Below are 21,186 nucleotides of genomic sequence, written 5' to 3'. Positions count from 1 at the left end.
AGAGCCCACCAAAGCCCTGTGCAAGGGCTGGCCAAGCCTCACTGGGAGGCAGCAGCAGCTCCCAGCCCCGGTTCCCACTCTGGGCCTTTTTATTTTTCACTCTCGTTTTACCTAGGAGAGATCTTCTGTCTGCTGATTTCACTCCTCAAACGGACTGGGCCGGACCCACGTTCTTGAGCCCAAGTAGGTCCACGGGGAGCTGGATCAGAAAGCCAGGGAGGAGAGATACCAGAACCAAACGCCTGCATGGGGCCAGCGGGGGGCCCAGAGCGCTGGACCAAACCGGTTCCTGGTCTTGGACTGACCCAGCTCTGGCCATCGCAGCCATTTGGAGAGTGAACCAGCAGCTGGAAGAGCTGTTTCTCTCTCTAACTTTATCTTCCAAATCAGTAAGTGAATCTTCAAATAACAGTTAAGTTAGTGTTGTGGCACAGCAGGTTAAGCCACCACTCCCTCTTTGTTTGAGATAAGTGGTTGTTCTACTTCCAATGCAGATATCCTTGGAAAGGTGGCAGAGGATGGCCGCACTGCCCGTGCAGGACACCAGGATGGAGTGCCCAGGTCCTGGCTCCAGCCTCGCCCAGCCCTGGCTAGTGCAGGGAGTGACCCAGCAGATGAAAGATCTCTCCCCACCCCGTCACTCTGCCTTTTCCATAGATAAACAACTTTCTCAAAGATAACTCTGTGACAATAAAATCCAATTTCTTAGAAAAATAAAGAAGCCACTTCAAGCACAGCCAAGTCACAGTCCCGCCAGCAGGAACCCTGCAGCGCCTGTGGCCCCAGCACCAGTGTCTCACAGGCCTCGTGTCCAGAGCGCAGCCCCTGCAGGGCCCATGCGCCCACCCTCAGAGCTGCAGCTCCATGCTCAACTCCAAACGCCTGACAGGTGAAGGGCACCCTGGGAGGGCCAGGCCAGGCCTTGAGGGCTGGCACATGTGCATTCCAGCCGCGGCCCCCCTCAGGTCCCCGTTCCCTGTGTCCGTCCATCGGATCCTGCCCTCCAACTGTGTGCCTCTCCACCTCTCCAGGGCCCAGCTCCCTGCCCAATGAGCACCAACAGTTCTGTGGCATGTCGCCTGCCTCCTCTTTCCTGCCACCCAGCGAGTGAACCGGCTTTCTCTGCGTCCACGCATCCTCAGGCATACTGTTGATGTGGCTTCTATAGTTAACCGAGGCCTGAGGTTTGCGAATGTCTCCCATTCCTGCCCTTGGAGTTACTGAGTCACACCCATGCCAGAGAGCCCAGGTCTAACCCAGGCCGTGGCAGCGTCCACAGCGACGCTCCAAGCATGCCACTGGAGCTGCAAACACCTTTCCTGACATCACCCACTCTTCCCAGCCTTGCCCTGTGCGCCAGGAGCCAGCCCTCACTGACGAGGGGAACAGCATCAGGCACCTGACCATGGGCTGGTTCCCTAACAGTCACACCAGCTGCTGCCACCTCCTGAGAGCATGGCCGCTGGCCCCGCAGCTCCACAGAACGCCCCAGGCTGGAGCTGGCGCTGTGACTCAGCAATGACGCTTCCGGGACATTGCTGCAGCCCACCCTGGAGCAATGGGGTTGGGGTCCATGCAGCGTCCTGTGCATGCCCCTGCAGCAGACGGTCCAAGCCTCTGGGCTCTGCCATCCTCGTGGGGGACCCAGATGGGCCTCCTGGCTCCCAGCGTTGGCCCATGTGACCATCTGTGGAGTGAACCAGTAGACAGAAGATCTCTCTCTCTCTCTGCTGTTGCAATAAATAAACCAATTCTTTTTTTATACTGAAAGGCCTATATGTAGGTGTGCTCCTAAGTCCCTCTGCTCCTGGGACGGAGGGAGGTGGGGCTGGGGGTCAGGTCCTGCCCTAGGGAACCTGAGCAGACAGCACTCTGGGGCCGCCCGCCCTGGCACTGACCAGCTCCCCACTGGGAGCACCTCATAGGCCCTGGTCCCAGCACACCACAACCCCAGCCTTGGAGTCAAGCTCAGGAGCCAGTGGAACTGGCCTGCTGCTGAGCCCCCTCCCAACCCCAAGTGATCCCCAGCGCCCCCTCCCCGGCGACCCCTGCCCCTCACACCAAGATCTCACACTTGAGATTTGCAGGCTGTGAAAAGCATGCCCCTGGCCAGCACTGGACAAGAGGAAACCACAGCCCCATCCACTCCCTAACAGCAGCGGCGAGGCAGCCCCTTGGCCGAAGCCACAGTCCTCTGTCAGGAGGATGCAGAGACTGTGCCATGGGTGTGTGGAGGTGCTGGACACAGAGGCAGCCGGGCACCCACGGGCCAGGCCTCCCAGGGACATAACCCGGCCATGTCATGAGGCCACACATGGCATAGTGGGCAAGGAGGACCCACGTGCTGTTCGTCCTGCACACCTGAACACAGGTAGGATGAGCACCCAGGGTGCACCAGGCACACCTATATTGGGCTTACGGAATCTGGGATGCAACCCCAAGTAGAGTGTGTGGCTTTGCCCATGACAGCTGACAGGCTAGGGCTCAGGCCTGAAGCACTTTACCTGAGTCCCTATCTGGGGTGGCCATCATGCTGGGCACCTCCTGATCCAGCTGGCCACGGCACAGAGGGGCCACTGTGCTGCAGCTCACCAGAGGGTCACTCCTGCCCCAGACCACCCAGGAGGGAGGGCTGTACCCACACATTCTCACTTTCCCATGTTACACAGGGAGAGCGCCACACAAGTGGGTCAGTGGAGCAGGAGCCCCTCTGCCGTCGCCTGCCCCAAGGTGAGCTGGACACGACCACGGCTGTTGGCCTGAGGAGGCCCGCCCGGCCCATAAAGCACCTGTGGCCAGGCGCCCCAGCTCGTGGAAAGAGTGTGTCCTCAGCAGACAGGCGGGGCTTCAGGTGCCTGTGTCCCAGCCACACCCAAGGTCACGCCCCGGGCTGGGCCTCTGGAATGTTGGCGGCATATCTGCTGCCCTTTGAATCTCTGATTAGACTGCTGCCCAGCCCCCCAGCTCAGCGGGCCATTCATGGGAGGGACCCCTGGAGGAGCAGGGGAGAGGGACGGCTCAGGGGGTGGGGCACGAGCCAGGAGTGAGGGCAGGAGGGCACAGAGGTTCCTGGGTACCCTGTCCCTCAGCCTGGGCTATCCGCAAGTCTGCAAAGGGCTACATCCCGGCCCAGCACCCACCTCTGCCTTCAATTCATCCAATGTCATTTCCACGTCCACAGAACAACTCCAGCCACGTTGGCCGGTGCTCCAACCTGCGCGGCCAGCAGCCGTCTCAGACATTTGCCATGCTGGGCCTCCACACACACCTCACTCTCCCAGCTCCTGCCCCACTCTCCTCTCTTTCTTCAGATTTGCACCAGAGGCCACCTCTTCCAGGCTGCCTGTGCACCATCCCGAATGGAGAACAGGCTGTACCAATAGGAGCCCGGTCCTCCCACCTGCGTCCCGCACTGGCCGCAGGCCTGAGGCTGGGGAGGCTGCAGGCCGCGGTGCCCAGGCTGATGGACAAGAGAAGCAGAGGAAGACTCGGACGGTGCCTATGGCTCTGCAAGGGCCCCTGGCTAGGGCTGTGCAGACAGTTGGGGAGCCTGGGGGACTCCCTGGGCCTTTGTGAAGTTGAAACATGCAGACCAGTTGAGGGGTAGCTAGGCTACAGGGCCCCACCCCCCTTGCCAGGTGGGATGACAAGAAGCAGCAGGGAGACACAGGGTAGGGACAGCTCCTCGGGGGCTTCCTGGTGGACAAGGGACAGGCTCTGGAACAGAAATGGAAGTACCCACGAAGTGTGGCATGAGGAACTGTGAGATGCGGCTGACAACAGAAGCCGAAGGCAGGGACAGCACATGAGCCTCGCAGGGCAGGCAAGGGACCCAGCCACCCAGGGCAGGGCTGGGTGCCGGCTAGACCCCAATCAGGTGCAATCTGAGGGGCTTGGTAAGGGCCTGGAGGGCTGGATCTCATCACAGATGGGGACCCACAATGGAGATGGATGATGCAAGAGACATCCCAGGGGAGCCCTGGGGACAGGGGACAGGGGCCTGGGAACCCCAGGGTGCAGGGAGCAGGGGCCTGGGAGCCCGGGGTGCAGGGAGCAGGGGCCTGGGGGCGGGGCCCTGGAACTCTGCCAGAGCCAAACACAGGTCAGTCTCGGGCCAGACCTGGGGCTAGAAGCTGGCCTGTGGAAGATGACGCAGTCAAGGGAAGCTCTGGGAGTGTCTTGCTGGACCATGCACAGGAAGAACAGCACATACCATCCACATATCCATGTATACACACCATGTACACACTGCGTGCCCTGCTCACTGCACCACAGGGAAGCAGCATCCCCAGCAGGGCCAGTGGAGCAAGCCAACAGAGGAGCAGGTGTCACACACACACCCTGTATACACATGTGCAAATGTGCACATAGTCATACACAGTGTATCAGGTACCCATGTGCCCATATAGGCACATGTGGGTACATGCACACATACACTCATGTGCACACGGTTGTGTAAGTGTGCTCGCACATCTGCAGATACATACACTTGTACACACATGTGTCAGATGACTGGAGGGAGGGGCCAGGATGGGAGTGAAGGGCTAGGTCTGGCTTCTGCAGGGTGCGTGGAGCAGGATGGGGAAGTGGCTTTCCAGAGGAGCCTGCAGGCGCGCACACCAGATGCCGGGAGCCGCCCTACACATGCACGTGGCCATGGTGAAGAACCGGAAGCATGGGCAGACCTGAGCAGGCGCAGCGCCGCCCCCGCCCCTGCCCAGACACCTGCACACACTCTTGCCTGCACATTCTTCCAACACCTGAGCCGCTCCTTTGTTCAGGACTCCTGTCCTCAGGCTGTTTTGGCTGCAAGACAGGCTCTAACAAAATAACAGGGATTTGGCAATGAAAGGAATGCCCAGGGATGCCAAGCTGGAGAGCTGTCTGGAGGCCGGCATGTGAGTGGGTGAGGGCGGGAAACAGCGTGCCTGGAGGAGCCACAAAAAGACAGCAACCCAGAATCACAGGACACATGCATACACATGTGCGAGCACACACACATGTGTGTGCATGAGTGTGTGTGGAGCACCACACCTGTGCCTGCCAGACACAGCACTCAGACAGAAGGCGGTGAGCAGCTCTGGGCCCACGTTCTCACCACACCGCAGGCAGTGGCAGGTTCTGCTCAGCACAGCATCTCTGCCCAACCCTGGAACGGAGACGGGGAATAAAGCTGCAGGAGCTGCCCCAAAGCGCCTGCACACCCAGCTGGGTCAGCAGGGAGAGCCCCAGGACAGCAGTGTGGGCACAGGCCCAACCACGTCCACCTCCTGCCTGGCCCATGGGAAGCAGCTCCCCAGCTCTGTAGTGCAATGCCCCTCACTTGACATTGGTGTGGCCCATTGCTGGGCAGCCCACCCCTGTCCTGAGCCGTGGGTCTCAAGGACACAGAGAGTGGGTGGGGGAGGGCAGAGCCCAGGTCACCCAGCCAGTGTGCAAGCCCTGAACCGCGAACTGACCGGGAGGCAGCCCCACCTGAGCCAAGCCCTGCAGGTCTCCACCACGGAGCCTGCGCAAGCCCACAGGCACTGAGCAGGGGCTGGGCGGGTGTGTCCTCCTCCACAAGGGGAGGACACGCAGGATGACAAGGTGGTCATCACTTCCCGCACCACATACTCACAAAGCACCCTCCTCCCCGGCCCTCAGCACCCCTGCTCCCACGCTGCCCTAACTTCCAAACAGATCTTTCACGTCTCTCGTGGGGCACGTCTCTCATAGCGCACAGAAGCACGCACTAAGGAGCAACCAGCACGCGTTCATCATTAACTCCAGGCTTTTACTGAAAACATTTCCTGGGATTTTTTTCATTCCTGGTTCCTCTGGTCATTGGAAAAGTAGGGGAGACAGAGAAGAACTGGGAAGGCAATGGACAGGGGTGGCCCCCAGCATTCAATGGCAGGTGGCGGAGACACCACAATTCCCCAGGACAAACTCCAACAGACTTCTCCAGCTGGGATGCTGTGAGCCGCACTCCAGCGTCGGCAGCATGGAATTCTCCAGCGGGAATCCACAGCCGGGGATGCTGCCCTGCAGGGCACAAGCCCAGAAACCCTGGGCCTCCGCCTGGAGCCTCGGGAACCCTCCCAGCATCCGCGGCGAGGACCATGCAACCAGAACTGGGCTGGGCAGACCCTCCAGAGTCCTCCGTGGCTGCAGCCTGTGGCGTCAGAACCCGGGGTGTGTTCCCGGCATGAAAGCAAAGGGAATTTGCAGTCCTGATAGGGACGAGCCGCAGCAAGCCAGGTGCCTCAGGATCAAAGCCAGGCAGTCACCCCCCCAGTAATCCCTGCCAGGAATGCCTCCCCTGAGGTACTGTTGGCTTGCTCACCGGCAGCGCGAAGCAAAGCCCCCGCCCCATAAGGAGGAGCTGGCGCGGGCGAAGGGAGGAGGATCCACACCCAGCATGGTCCCCAGACCTCAGGCGCCCGCAGCCAAAGGCCCTGAGGGCACAGAAAGGACGCCAGCGCCACTCCAAGGACTTGGGCTCCAGCCCACCTCCGCTTCACCTGCTGCCGATTCTGACTGGCCTCCCTGAGCAGGTGCACATACGCATGGAGTCAGGAAGGGGAGGGGGCCCATGTGGAGGAGGGCCCAGCAGTGACCCCTCCCAGCCCACGGCCCAAATCTCACCCCCCAGCTCTGGGCACCACAAGGGCCCCTCACTTGGGTGTGCCCCTGGGTACCAGTGGTACCTACAGCAACACAAAACTGACAGCACTCTTCCATCTACCACAAACACACACCAAGAAATGAGAAGTTGGTGTGGAAATATTTACAAACAGGCCCAAGACCTGGAGGTGCCGGGACCTGCACCATGCCGAGGAATCAGACAGATGCCCCGAGTGGAGAAGACCATGAGCGTGGCTGGGAAGACTCAACACACACCTGCGACCATGACCCTGCGTGGCCTGACACAGGACACAGGCCGAGCATGGCGCGTCCTCAGCCACACGAAGCCGTCAACATGCATGCGAACCTCCAGTCCCACAGTGTGAAGGAAGCCTGCCTGAGGCTCCCCAGCCATGCCACACCCGGGATGAAGGAACTGTGTCGCTGAGGAGCAGGCCAATGGTTCCCACAGGCTAGGAAGCGGGGCCTGGGAGGGAGGTGGGATGAAGTGTGCTGAGCAGGGTGTACGGTCCCGGGACACTGCCTTGACGGAGAAGTGGGTAGAGGCTTCCTAAGCTCCCTGTATATCTTACACCTGCCTGCAAGCTGCTACCAAGCAAAAAATAATTATAATAAAGCAAGAAAAGCCAACATCACAAAAACTACAGGTCACACTGAGCTAAGCAGGCAGGTGTCTGCAGCAGAGCTCAGAACTCAGTGCGGATACATCTCCTTGCAATGTGCAAACCCGGGCTGGGGATCGGGCCGGCTCAGGGGCGGCCACAAACCTCCCGGGGGCCACGGGGGCAGCAGTCAATTCCTGGTGTGGCTGTGACCTTAGCAGCGAGGGATGCAGGGGCAGGTCCTGCTTCTGGCAACTAGGGCAAGCACCTGATGTGCACAATTAGATTTCACATAGGTGGAAAAAGGCACAAATCAGGCAGAACAGAAAAAAAAAAATCCAGCAAATGGAAAAGCAGGATGCCAGCAAGCTCCTTAGCCCCGCAACCTGCCCAGAATCGCATTTTCACAAGACAGAGGGCGATGAGATTTTCCCCTGAGCTGGATCTCCTCCCATCCCCCAGCGGACTGATTCTGGACACAGTCCACTTCTCCCAGCCTCCCCAAGCAAAGCCGAGAAGCCTGGAGCACTGAGCCAGGGAGCCTTCCCAAATGTCAGAGGAACCCCCGACCCTTCTGAGATGGAGTGACCCCTCCCCAGCCTCTCTCCCTGGTCGCCACTCTGGCATCCTGCTCTGTGCCTAGGACTTCCGAGAGGCAGTGGACACTGGCACAGACACGGCGGCCACCCAGGCAACCAGCTTGACCTGGCCCGGGGTGCTCTGGCCACCCCTCCTCCCTGAGGTACTGCACGCTGGTGACCAGGGCAGCGTGGAAAAGTAAGGGAGCAGCGACAGCGAGCGCCTCCCCTGCCCCACCATACCAGCCCCAACCCCCAAGGACAGTGTCAGAGTCCAGCAGCGGACTCGACCCTGCACACCGGGCCTTTCGGAGCTAGGTGAAAGCAGACTGGCCGCCGCCTGACCCCACTGTCCATTGTTTTCCACATTTCATGCCAGGCCTGTCATCGTTGCACCTGACAGCTGCCCCTCAAAACAGCAAGAAAATCTTGGGGCCTAGGCTGCAGCTGCACACGAAGCCCCTTCCCTCACTGCCACCTACACCCACGGGCGCCAAGGGCAAGTGCTTCCTGGCCACACCCCCCGGGTCCTCCCCAGCACTGCCCTGAATCAGACCTTGCTGGTCGCAGTCCTGCCAGGTTGCTTCTCAGAAGTAGGAATGCCAAGTGCCGAATGGGCAGTCCTGTGACCCTGGCCTTACACGGTGCAGCCAGCAGATTCTGCAGCCCCAGAGCAAACAGGGTATCCCGGGGTTGGAAGTCTCATGTCTGCAAACCCACGCTGAGGGCAGTCAGAAGCCACTTGCCCTGTCCTCCATCCTGGGTGCAGCCTGAGCCACACTGTGCCACGCGCACACCCTCAACAGGAGCAGAGGACCATCAGTAGAAACCCAGGCCAAGGCGGGGAGGTGTGAGCTACACCAGGGACCCAGGCCAAGGCGGGGAGGTGTGAGCTGCACCCCAGGACCCAGGCCAAGGCGGGGAGGTGTGAGCTGCACCAGGGACCTAGGCCAAGGCGGGGAGGTGTGAGCTGCACCCCAGGACCCAGGCCAAGGTGGGAGGTGTGAGCTGCACCGGGGACCCAGGCCAAGGCGGGGAGGTGTGAGCTGCACCCCAGGACCCAGGCCAAGGTGGGAGGTGTGAGCTGCACCGGGGACCCAGGCCAAGGTGGGGAGGTGTGAGCTGCACTTGGGACCCAGGCCAAGGCCGACACTCAGCTGTCCAAGGGACTGAGACGGTTCAGTCGTTGGGGCCTCATCTCATGCAGGACACACTGTCCCCCAGGACTGGCCACAGAGGGCAACCAACTTTGTGGATACTGGTCTGAGCCAGGCCTGGACATGGCTCCTGACCCTGGCCGCTGTCCTCTCAGCACAGAAGTCATGATCCTAGAAGCCCTGGGACACTCCGAAGATAAGCACACGGCATCTCGCTACCAAGTGGGGAGTCACCAGGCTTACAGGCAGCGCCCCCAGCAGGCGCTGTCCAAGAAGAGCATTCTCCCAACACCACCTAGCCCAGCCCCGGCAGCCCTCAGGGGTCCCCCCAAACATCAGCGGAGGAACCCAGAGTCCCAAGTCTGCAAGAAGGGGCACACGATGCTTCCCGCAAGCCAAGGTCACACACAGAAAAACAGAGGCCCTGGGACAGACGCATGGCCAGCAACGAAGACGCGGCTGCTTCCTTTGCCTGCTCAAGGCCGGTGGCTCAAGGCCGGCGGCTCAGGGCCTGGGCTCCAGGCTCCAGCTCCAGTTCCTGGCTAATACCAGCCTGGGAGTCCCCAGGGAGGGCCCCAGGGGTTCGGTCCTGCCACCCACACAGGAAACCTGGATTACAGGACTGGCGCCCAGCTTCAGTCCCTGGCTAGGGGCATGTGGGAAATGAACCCAGCGGACTCCCTTCTCTGTCTCTCAATCAGATCATTTTATAGAAGAAATGGTAGCCATGCAAACATGCACAAAAGCCTTGGGAACAAGCAGAGCTTCTAGAATGTCTCCCTGGGGGAAGCAGGGGTGCTCCCTTCTCTTGCGTTAGCCTGGTAGTCCAGGACAATGCAGACTTCTTGCCTGGGGACATCAGCTCCCTCCCCCCCCCCCCAGCCCTCATCCTGGGAAGAAAGACACAGTAGTCCTGGCACTGATCCTGGGGCCAGGACTACAAGGAGGACAGAGAAACACATATGCATTGAGGGCCAGGAATGCAGCTCACGGAGCCTTAGGACAGGAAGTGGGGGTGGGGAGGGCTGGGAGCATCTGGAAGACCCCCACAGCTCCTCTCAGTTCCTGGTGTGCAGGGAGGAGACTGGTATGCAGGAGCCCAGGCTGACCGTTCTGGGTTCAGCAGCCCCAGACTGCAGAGCAGCCAGAGCTCAGCAAGGTCCCTGCTGGCATGGCCAGCTGTGGGCAGCCTCTCGGAGCAGCCAGGAGACCACCCCAGGGCCACAGAAAGCAGGAGGCAGGGGCAAGCCAGCTCCCCAGGGCAAGGTTCCAGGGTCATGTGACAGCAGGCCGCACAGGCGAGGGTGGCTCCAAGCAGGAAGGGTCAGCACCCTCCCAGCAGCACCTGGCCAGGGCCACTCCTCGCTGCTCAAGAGCATGGGAGACGGAAGGATGGACACATTCAGAGGGCCTGTGTGTGTGCATCCAGGCGCAAGGATGGGCCAGGAGCCCATGGGTCACAGGAACCCAGGACAAAGGGATCATGGGTGAGCCAAGGTTTTGTCTGCTGCAGTCATGGGCCTGTGCCTCTTGGCACAGAAACAGAAATGGCGCTAGGACTCAGCCGGAATGTGGCTGAGCACGGTGCCGAACTCAACACCCACAGGACCCAGCTGGACACTCACCAACCCTCCCTCTCAGAGCCAAGATCAGCATCAAGAGGCCCCAGGGCACAGGTTTTGCGCTGGCCTTCGGGCACAGGGTCAGCTTTCCGACCAGGTGCCAGCTACCCAGGCCCCCCACGGACAGCATGTAACCCCAAGTCTATAGCCTCACGCCCAGCCAGCCCTTGCTGGCGTTCAGCTAGAACTTTCTGGAAGCAGCACTGCCAAGAATTGTCTCCTCACAGAGTCAGCTCCACATGCCAAGAAATCGCAGCGAGGGCACACAGGGCAGGGGTCTCCTGCCAAGCCCCAGCCTGGGCAACAAGCAGAGGAGCTGCACCACGCCACTCGCCGCGTCACGTGCTGTTCCAAGGCTGACTGCCAGGACGGGTCAACCAGAAGGCCAGCCGTCCTGTGCCATGCCACTGGTTCTTTCACACAGAACGGCCATCCACATTATCTGGCCACCCAGCAGCCTTGCCTACCTGTGGGAAACAGGCACATTCTTCAAGATGCAGATAGGGACCCCCAGGGCTGCCCAAGAAATCAGGGATGCGTCCTAGGCTTTGGGGACACAAAGCTGATATGAGGTCCCAAGATGGGCAGGACTTGCAGACACACGGCCTACACCTGCCCTGTCTCAGGAGAGGGGGTACCCCAGGCCCTGTGCCCTCCAAGGAGGTACCCCAGGCCCTGCACACTCTATGGGGGTACTCCAGGCCTTGAACCCTCCAAGAGGGTACCTCAGGCCCTACGCTCTCTAAGGGGGTACTCCAGGCCCTACACCCTCCAAGGGGGTACTCCAGGCCCTACACCCTCCAAGGGGGTGCCCGCAGGCCCTGCACCCTCTGGCTCAGTGGCTTTATTGCTATTTCCCACTGGCTTGCCTGGCTTGCCAGTAGTCCCCCAGCAGACTAGCCACTTCTTCCAGGCCAGGGGGCAACAGCCCCTGAATCAGACCCCACAATTCTGTGTGTGTGTGAGTGTGTTTGTGTGTATGTGTGCATGTGTGTGTGTAAGTGTGCATGTGTGTGTGTCTCCTTCCATGAGGCAGCAAGGAACCCCGGCCTGTGTGTATGTCTGTGTGTGCTTGTATGTATGTGTGTTTGTGTGTATGTGTGTGTGTGTGTGCATGTGTGTATAAGTATGTGTTTGTGTGTATGTGTGCGTGTGTGTGTGAGAGAGTGTATGTGTGCGTCTGTGTGGTTCCCACTGCGAGGCAGCAAGGAACCCCGGAGTAATTGCTCTCATAGATCACAGACTCTGGCATGTGGCTCCCAGACTGAACCATTTACCCAAATTAAAACCATTCCCAGAAACAGAATCAGACCCTTCTCTCTGAAAATAAACCATGCGGCCCCAAAGGCTCTCTCTCTCTCTCTCTCTTTTTTTTTAAATGAAAGACATTCTTCCTGCTTTCTCATTCCATTAATCACCAAGTTTACACGATCTGTCAGAAGTGCACGGCCAGAAGCCTTGCCCTGTCCCGCAGGCCTGTCCCACCCAGGGGCGTCAACTCGGCCATGTCCAGGTAGGCCCAGGGAGCCTGCTGTGGCCCAGCTGCCAGGGTTCTACTGGGCACCCTCAAGCCTTGTGTAACACACACAGGACTGCAAGTGGGGGCTTGCAGCACTCATTCTCAGCAGCCAGAGATGGGATAGGGTGCTTGTCTGTCAGAGGGGACTAGACGAAGAGAAAGGCAGGGCAGGCGGTGTGGTGTAGAAGCTTACACACCCCTGCAACACTGGTGTCCCACAGGAAAACCAGTTCAAGCCCCAGCTTCTCCGCTTCCCATCCAGCTCCCTGCAAATGTGCCTGGGAGAGCAGTGCTCAGGCCCCTGCCGCCCACGTGGGAGACCATGCTGGACTTGCAGCCTGCTGGCTCCAGCCTGGCCCAGCCCCAGCGAAGCGGCTCCTTGAGAGGCAAACCAGACCCAGAAACCCTCGTTCCCTCTCTGTCATTCTGTTTTTCATATAAATTAATAAATATTTTTAAAAGAAGAAAAACTGGGTATCGGCGCACATACAAGTGAGCACATGCATGAATATGCACAGACACACGTGTGCAGGTGTGCACACATACATGATGACACGAGTGCACATGCCAATTACACACAGGTACAGACACACACACAGATCCTGAGAAACCTCACAGCAAACGTACTATGGAAAAAATGTGTAGATTTCAAAATTTCTTTCTTAAAGATTTATTTCTTTTTATTGGAAAGGCAGATTTATAGAAAGAAGGAGGGACAAAGATCCTCAGGCGACTACAATGGCTGGAGCTGAGCCCATCCAAAGTCAGGAGCCAGGAGCCAGGAGCCTCTTCCGGGTCTCCCACGCCGGTGCAGGGTCCCAAGTCTTTGGGCCATCCTCGACTGCTTTCCCAGGCCACAGGCAGGGAGCTGGATGGGAAGAGCAGCAGCCAGGACATGAACCAGCATTCCTATGGGATCCTAGTGCTTGCACGTGGAGGATTAGCAAACTGAGCCATCGTGTCAGGCCCTCAATGTTTTTTTACACCAAAACAAACTTGCACTGTAATTCTATTTCTCCGGGAACTTCCCGAGGCACTCTGATGGGTGTGTACTTGTGTTCATGTCTCAATATCTAAACAATAGAATGCTATTCGGCCTTGCAAAAGCCTGAAGTTCTGACATAAACCAGGAAGGCATCATGCTCAGGAAAGTGAGCCAGTTACGCAGGACAAGCCCTGCGTGCAGGATGCCACAGACATGACGCTCAGATGCAAGGGGCGGGAGACAGGGGTCCAGAGAAGACACAGTTCTGGAGATGGGCATGGCGGGCACCTGTGCGGAGCTGCCCATGTAAATAAGCATGCTTCCTCAACATGTGTTCTGTCACGGCAAGAAAGCTGTGTCTTCTGACCCAGAGTGGCGGCTGGAATGCGGGGGACATAGCTGGCCAGGGCTGGCCCAGGCACCTGCACCCGGGGACGCATTCAGGAAGCCCACAGTCGAAGCCTAGAGGAGCAGCCACACACTTCCCTTGGGGGGTCTCCCAGAGCCGCCCAGGAACTCAGAAATCTCACAGCAACGGAAGCTTCCAGCACAGCAATCAGAGAAACAAGTCCTCCACTTCCTCGGTCTTCCTTGCCCCAGACTACAGCGTCTGTTACGGAAAAGCTGTCTTACAGAAAAAGGCTCCTGGAAGCAGGCCGCCACCTTCCCCGTGGATCTCCCCACTCGTGCAGGCCACCCTGGTCCCTGTCTTACAGAAAAAGGTTGACACAATGGCTCAACTGGCTAATCCTCCACTGCCAAGTACCAGCATCCCATATGGGCACCAGTTCGTATCCTGGTGGCTCCGTTTTCCACCCAGCAGCTTGCTTATGACCTGAGAAAGCAGCAGAGAATAGGCCAAAGCCTTAGGACCCTGTACCCATATTGGAGACCTACAAGAAGCTCCTGGCTCCTGGCTTTGGATTGGCTTAGCTCCAGCCACTGCGGCTATTTGGGGAGTGAACCAGTAGATCTTCCTCTCCATCTCTTTTCCCCTTTGCAAATCTGCCTTTCCAATTTCCAATTTTAAAAAGAGTCCTTAAAATTAAAAAAAAAAAAAAAAAAGGGCGGGATGGCTCCAAAACACCTAGCCAAGGACTGGGCGCTTGAGACAGCAGAGTGGCATGCCCAGGTCGGTTCCCAGCGGGCACTGGGCGCTTGAGCCAGCAGTGCGGAGTGCCCAGGTCGGTTCCCAGCGGGCACTGGGCGCTTGAGCCAGCAGTGCGGAGTGCCTGGGGTCGGTTCCCAGCCGGGGACTGGGTGCTTGAGCCAGCAGTGCGGAGTGCCTGGGGTCGGTTCCCAGCCAAGGACTGGGCGCTTGAGCCAGCAGTGCGGAGTGCCTGGGGTCGGTTCCCAGCCGGGGACTGGGCACTTGAGCCAGCAATGCAGAGTGCCCAGGGTCGGTTCCCAGTGGGCACTGGGCGCCTGAGCCAGCAGTGCGGAGTGCCCGGGGTCGGTTCCCAGCTTGCTCCTGACTCTGCTGCCACCATGGGAGGGATCTGCACAGAGTCCTTGTCCCTAGCTCCCAGCTTCCACTGAACCAAAGCCAGGGCTGCCAGGAGGTGACCAGTCGATGTAATCTCTTGCTCTAACTATGAAATAAATCAATCAAATTTAACAGCATATTAGGCAGCAAAGACTGCTCCCTGCATGACAGCCTTAGGCTAGGCCCCAAGTAACACATTAGCTAAACAGCTTCTCCCACCCGCCCTGACCCTCAAGACCCCAGCACCCCCAGGACCTGACCCCTCCCTTCAGTCCCTGTCCTGGACTATGCAGAACTTCCCAGAGATGCACTGCAGAGGAACACAGCTGCTCCCAAAGTCATCTGTGATGCCTGCTTCCCTGCACGTGTCACCGAAGACAGCACACAGGCTCCTACAGCCAGTCCAGGCAGGGGCCAGGAACTCCTCCAAGAATGGGGAAGTGGACAGGGAAGAGGCAACCTGCTTCTCAGGCGCCCAGGGTCAGGGAGTCCAGCTGGAGCCAAACACACCCAGGATCTGGAGCCAGCCTGCAGGGAGGGGCGAGTCCTCCTTGGGCAGCCCTGCACCCCGGGGGCAATGGGATGCTACAAGTGAGGCAAAGTGTGGAAGGTGCAGTGCAGCGTAGGGGAGGCCTTGGTTCCCGGAGGAGTGCACACACCTGGCCAGCATGGGGCCAGAGGTGAGCTGTGCGGCTGACGGTGCCCACCCAGGGGAGGGGTCCACGCGACTGTGCGCCCCCCAGCCAGAGTCAGCAACGGGGGCGGAACAGAGAGAAGCAGCTGCAGAAGCACCAGGTCCCGCTCTCCCCGGGAGAGGAGGAAGAGGAAGGGCCATAATTAGAGCTGGAGGAGGAAGGAAGGGCAGCACAGGACACTCGGCCTGTTGGAGGAAGCAGCTGGGCTGCAGAGCAGGCCTTGCCCACTCCAAGTACAGCCATGGCTGTGGACAACCCGCGCAGGACGATAGCTCCAGGACCCACGCCAACCTGGGCTCCACCCCATGGCGCCAGAAGGGGCCTAAGCTGGCCGGATCTCCACGCCCTCCTGTGGCAGGTGGCAGAGTTCAAGGCAGGCTGTTTGCAGTGGGCTGGGGACAGAGGCTGGGGGCAGGGGAGCAGGGACAGTGGACAGGAGCAGGGGCTGTTCCGCCACACTGGAACTCTTGTTCAAGGCCATCACCTCTGCTGGCATAATCTTTGGTGGATTCTGCCCATTTAGAACAAGACATATCAACAGTACATAAGTGACTTCTTTAAAAAATAAGAAGAATCCTTGTCAAGTGTCCAGCAGTCATTCTGATGATACACCAGGGCCCCAACTGTGCTCGTCCTGCCCCACCAGCCACACTCCTGCTCTCCTGTCTGCAGGGGCAGCCCCCGGCGGGGCTCCATCACCAGCTGAGAGGCCCAAGGCAGGGCTGTGGTGGGGTCAGTTAGACTATCGGGCTCAAGGGCCCCTGAGAGCACACAGTTCTGTCCATCGCAATGTCCCTCAGAGGACGGCTACACGGACATCAAAGATGCGAGGCCTCCAAACTCGGTGTCATGCCCAAGGTCAATGACCACACACCAAGCAAGGATGCTGAGAGCTGGCCAGCCTGGGATCCTGCCTCAAGGGATGTGCCAGGCACCAGGGACCAAAGTCCCACCCTACACTGCACCCCAGGACCAGTGCAGCCACGCAGGGGTTGTGCCCATGTCCAGGAGTTGGCACGCTCCCCTGGCAATGAGCAGCTGGCGGTCAGGGATAACTGACTCAGTGTTTGAAGCTCAGTGAGGCCTGGAGGAGCCCTTTTTTGGCCAGCAGCGCTGCTGCTGACCGAGGAGCAAAGGGCGGTTTCACATTAACCAAGGAAGTGCAGCCTCTGCTTCAGCTTAAGTGGCATGGCTGCAAGGGTCCCTGGCTCGGACGCACAGCTCGCCAGGGCCCGGTGAGAAGGGGTCAGCCTAGGGGAGATCCCCAGACTCTACCACAACACAGGAGCCATGGCAAAAACGCCCGGAGAGCCTGGATCCACACTGGGTTGGAGACAGCTCTGTCCCACAGGTGGCTGGACAGAGGGTTCTGCCTCCCTGGGAGACAGCTGGCACTGCCAAGCCCACCTTCCGCAGTGGCTGAGGGGAGGGGACTGAGTGAGTGCTGAGTCCCCAGGAGCAGCAGCAGGAGGAACTGGACGCAGAGCCAGGACTGTGGAAAGTCGCCCAGCCTGTCATGGCCTGCAGCATGGGACCCTGTAGCCGGGAGCTGCTTTAGCTGGCAGTCAGCTGCCTCCCACCTCCTAGCCAGGTGGCCCTTTACCAGGCTGTGGCACCAACTGCAGACGGGAGAGGACTCCTGCAGCTGGGCTCACCTCTGAGCAGCGCAGCTCTGCCACAGGGATGCCAGCGGGCACTGGCAGAGGCTCTCAGCTTGCACTCGGGGGCTGCATCTCCAAAGGCGCTCTCTTCCTGCTGGTTTTCCGAGCAATAATTCAACTGCAGCTGCTGATAGCTTCAGAAACCTCAGCTGAGGAATTGCTGCCTGCACAAGCATTAGGATCGGTGCCCTGTCAGACACACGTAAGGGTCCCCCACAGTCAGACACCTCAGGACGCCCCCCCCATCAAACATGTCAGCCTAATCCTGCCAGCTCCCTGGCTGCACCTTCACCGTGCATTTCACGAGTAGCTCACACAGTCTTTCTCTGCTTGTGTTTGCACATCTGTAAAATGGGTCAGTAATCCTTACTCCCCGGAAGGCCTGTATTTGGGTGAAAGCAGCTAGGCCTCTGCAGAGCACCGAGCTCCTCCATGGGCCCTGGTCGCCTGCCTCCAGCTGTCCTTGAGTCTGGGTGCCTGGCCACCCGCCAGCATTCAGCTCCCAGGGCCTGCGCACTGTTCCCTAGCCTCCACCATGCCCCTCCACCCTCCAGCTGAGGCAACTCCCCCAACCCTTCCCAGTTCTCAAGGCCTCCACACAGAAAACCCTTTCTTAATACTTGTTGATTGATTTGCAAATACAGCCTGGCAGGCCCCAGAGAAGAGCCAAACTCACAAGGACGGAGTCTCCTTGTGAAGGGAAGGCGCCCAGCCAGTAGGGCTGCCCGGACGGACAGGACAGCTCTGACAGCCGGCCCTGTTGCCTGTCCCCGCAGGGGTGTCTCCAATCCCACATCTCCTGTAGGAAGAGAACCCCGCCACCCCCGCTCAAGTCCCAAAATGCAGGAAGGCATCAGGGCACAGGCAGAGGGCGTCCCGGCAGTGGTGACCACGGTTTCAACTCTGTCCGGGTCACCTGCTGGCACCCCCCAGGAGTACAGGGAACTCACGCTTCTCTTCCTGCCTCACAGTCTCCAACCACAGCCAGGAAACCGCTGGGCAGGCAGGGCAGAGACCCCCTAGGCGCCAAGACCCTCCTCCTCCTGCACCTCCTCCTTCTCCGCTTGTCAGGGCAGGCCGGCGTGCCAGGCTGCACGTGCCACAGGTGGCCCCTGCCCAGACCACCCTGCAGGGCCCCTCTCCTTCCCAAGGCGGAAAGGAGGCGCGAGGGACCCCCTGCCTCCCACCGGGCAAAAAAGGGAGGCCATCGGCGCTCGCCTGAAGGAAGCAGCAAACCGACTTTGCCCGTGGCTGGCGGCCCCTGGCTCGGCTCGGAGGCGCCAAGTCCCGGACGCTCCCAGGGAGCGAAGTCCGCCCGGCGGCTCTGGCCTCCGCCCGCCGTCCGAGGCACCCGGGCGCCGCGAGTCCCGTCCCCAGACCGGGGCCGAGCCGGCCCGCGCCCCGCTCCCAAGCTCCGGCCGGGCGCCAGTTCTCCCCGCACGTCCCAGACCCGGAGCCCGCGCACCTCTGCCTCAGTCCGTCCGCGCCCCTGTCCCGGCGCCCCGAGTCTCCGTCCTCCCTCTGTCCTCCCCCTCGCGCCCACGGAACCCCTGTTGCCCCACGCGCCCAGCCCGCGTCTCCGCGCCCCCAACTGCTGCTCCCCGCGCGTCCAGGGCGCAAACACCCGCGCTTCCAGCCAAAACAAAGAAGGCGGAGGCGCGTGACCGCGCGCCCCGCTCCCTCCCGGCCCCAGGTACCTGGGTGAGCCCCCGGCGCGGTCCGGCGAGGCGATGGCCGGCAGCGAAGCTGGGCGCCAAGCAGCGCGCGGGCGGGCCCGTCCTTCTGGCTGGCGGCCCGCGCCCGCGGCGGCAGGGCCCCCTCGAGGCGGAGCGGGCAATCGCCGCGGCCCGCGCCCGGCCGGTCACCTGGCCTCATCACCCTAACAAAGCCGCACGTCTCCACCCGCTGGCCATCCGCGCCCCTGCCCTGACGGGGGGACCCCTGGGACCTGTCTCCGCAGGGTCCCCAGGCCCCGCAGGGTGCCTCAGGATCTCCGTGTCTCTCGGGGCCCTGCTGTGCAAGAACACCCAGGAAGGCAAGGCGGCACTCTGACACTGCTCGTGGGGAGTCGGGTCTGTGCTGTTGTCCACGCAGCTTACAGGTTGTCCACCCCGAGGTCTGACAGTCCCAGCCTGTCTTCCTCTCTGTGAAATCTGAGGCCAGGATTCATGGCAGCGGAGCAGGTGGGCAGGGTCCTGTGGACACCGGCAGCCCCAGCCACCCAAAGGGGGTGATCAGCACACCCCTCGCTTACAGCCTACAGAAGGGGCATCTCCGGCACCTGCCACACTGGGCACAGGCTTCAAGTGCGGATACCAGTAGCTAACAGTCCTCAACACCACATTGCCGGCCCTTGGGGTTCCCTCTGCCCCTCTCGGCCTGACCAGAGCCATACTGGTCAGAGCTGGTGCAGAAACACAGCATGAAAAGTGTCTTGGGAAGGACTGTCTGGAGAGCAGCTGCTGGACACCCAATGCCAGCCAGGCCTGCAGGGGCCCTGCTGCCAAGCTGGCCTCCCTGGCTGATGCCCACCCCCCATGCCCCAGTGCCCTGCGCTGCGCAGTGTGTCCAGGTGCAGCCAGAGCACTCCTGGGGGGCAAGTCTGGGGAAGCGGGACCCAGCGGCCAGGCACCTCTCTTATCCCTGGGCAAACTCAGTGAACTCTGAGCCCCGGGCACCTGGGAGGTTGGCATGGTTTTGTACTCTTCAGGGGACCCCAGCCCTAGAGGGAGATGAGGTGGGGGGCAGGAAAGAAGTCGCCAGTGGGCTAGGAAGTGTCCCCTCCAGCCGGCAGGTCTAGAGCTGGAGGCAAGGTCGCCCTGGGCCTGGACTCCCAGAGTGGGAGGGAGGCCTGGAGTCCTTGGAGTCATGCCCAAGGACATTGGGCTAGTCAGGGTCAGAACATGGTAGGAACTTGACCACCTGGCCTCTCGACTTCCTCCTTCCTGGCCAGGGCTTAGCCCCTGCCAGCCACACAGTTGTGCCCCGTCCTTCCCACTGACCAGGGCGACCTGACACTTTCCCAGAAACCGTCAGATGCCAGTGTCTGCAGTAGCTGAGCAACTACGTGACTTTGAAGTCCCCTTACAGGACTGGGAAACAGGACAGCTTTGTGTAAGGTCTCCCCGGACTCCTGTTCAGCAGGCAACCCACAGCCCCGGCTAAGTTAGTAGGGAATGCCCTGGCTCCTGGCACAAAGGTTGGCTTGGGCTCCCATTTAATAATAATAATAATAAATTATTTATTTGAGAGGCAGAGTTCCTGAGAGAGGGACACACACACACACACTCCCCTGATTGCCACAGTAGCCAAGGCAGAGCCAAGAGCCAGGAACTTCTTCCAGATCCCCCACGTGGTTACAGGGACCCAAGGACCTGGGCCACCCTCTGCTGCTTTTCCAGGTGCATCAACAGAAGAGGAGAAGTGGGGCACCTGGGACCCAAACAGGATGCCAGTGTCACAGGTGGCAGCTTGGTCCAGGCTTCCATTGCTTCCCGTTCTTGCCTGTCTGCCTGGACCACACTGCGATGTGTCCCCAGAGAGCAGAGCTGGAGGTTGCACTCCTGTGCGCCCCGTGGGAGCCTGTGCAGGGGTCATGCCTTCCCCACCCAGCGTCCAAGCTCGGCTCCTGGCGTCCTCCCAGGTTCAGGACCTCCCCACTTCACAGGCTCAACTTGGGGTTTCCAAGAAGTTAAATGGAAACAGGAGCTCAAACAATTATCTGAAAAAAGAGAACATGCATTTTTTCCATCCTTCGCCATCCAAAAATATCTCCTATTTGAAAACAGAAGTCTCAGACCAATTTATCTGGAGAAAGCATCTTCTTAAGTCAATAGGGCCCCTCCCCACACCCCTGTGGGGCCAGGCTGGCCTGGGCAGGAGGCCCCCACCATCTCTCTCCTCCAGAGGCCCACTCTCAGTCTCTCCCACGCCCCACACCCACCCCAGTGGGAGCTCTGGAAGGGAGTTTGCAAATCAGATATGGCCAGGCTGGGGAGGAAGCTGATGAGCGTGCACCCCCAGATGTGAGGAAGTGTGCCAGCAGCAGCTTGGGTCCTGGGCTGCCTTTTTGTTCCCTTTTGCTCAGAATTAATGTTTTCCACAGACCTGCCCACTGGCAGAGACAGTGGGAAGCATTGGCTGGCCCGGCACACCCACGGCTCTGTCGGCCCTGCCACGAGTGTGAGCCCAGGTCACTGCTGTGCCAGGGGACACTGAGTTAGCCTCGTGTCCCTCCCCTTCCTCTTCTGC

At 60.1% G+C, this 21,186-nt stretch overlaps 1 long non-coding RNA gene across 1 annotated transcript in view; it reads right to left on the bottom strand.

Annotated features, from left to right (window-relative positions):
* Positions 1-18,710, bottom strand: part of LOC121145908 — a 42,144-nt gene extending 23,434 nt beyond the window's left edge. Inside the window, exon 1 of the long non-coding RNA XR_005882101.1 lies at positions 18,633-18,710. This is a non-coding gene — a long non-coding RNA (uncharacterized LOC121145908). The remainder of the gene's footprint in view (positions 1-18,632) is intronic.
* Positions 18,711-21,186: the final 2,476 nt, after the last annotated feature.

This window comes from Ochotona curzoniae, unplaced genomic scaffold (genome assembly GCF_017591425.1).
Source record: "Ochotona curzoniae isolate NIBS_2020 unplaced genomic scaffold, NIBS_Ocur_1.0 scaffold_3835, whole genome shotgun sequence".
Taxonomy (NCBI): domain Eukaryota; kingdom Metazoa; phylum Chordata; class Mammalia; order Lagomorpha; family Ochotonidae; genus Ochotona; species Ochotona curzoniae.
Note: the sequence above shows the minus strand (reverse complement) of the source record. Positions and strands in the feature narration are given on the sequence as shown.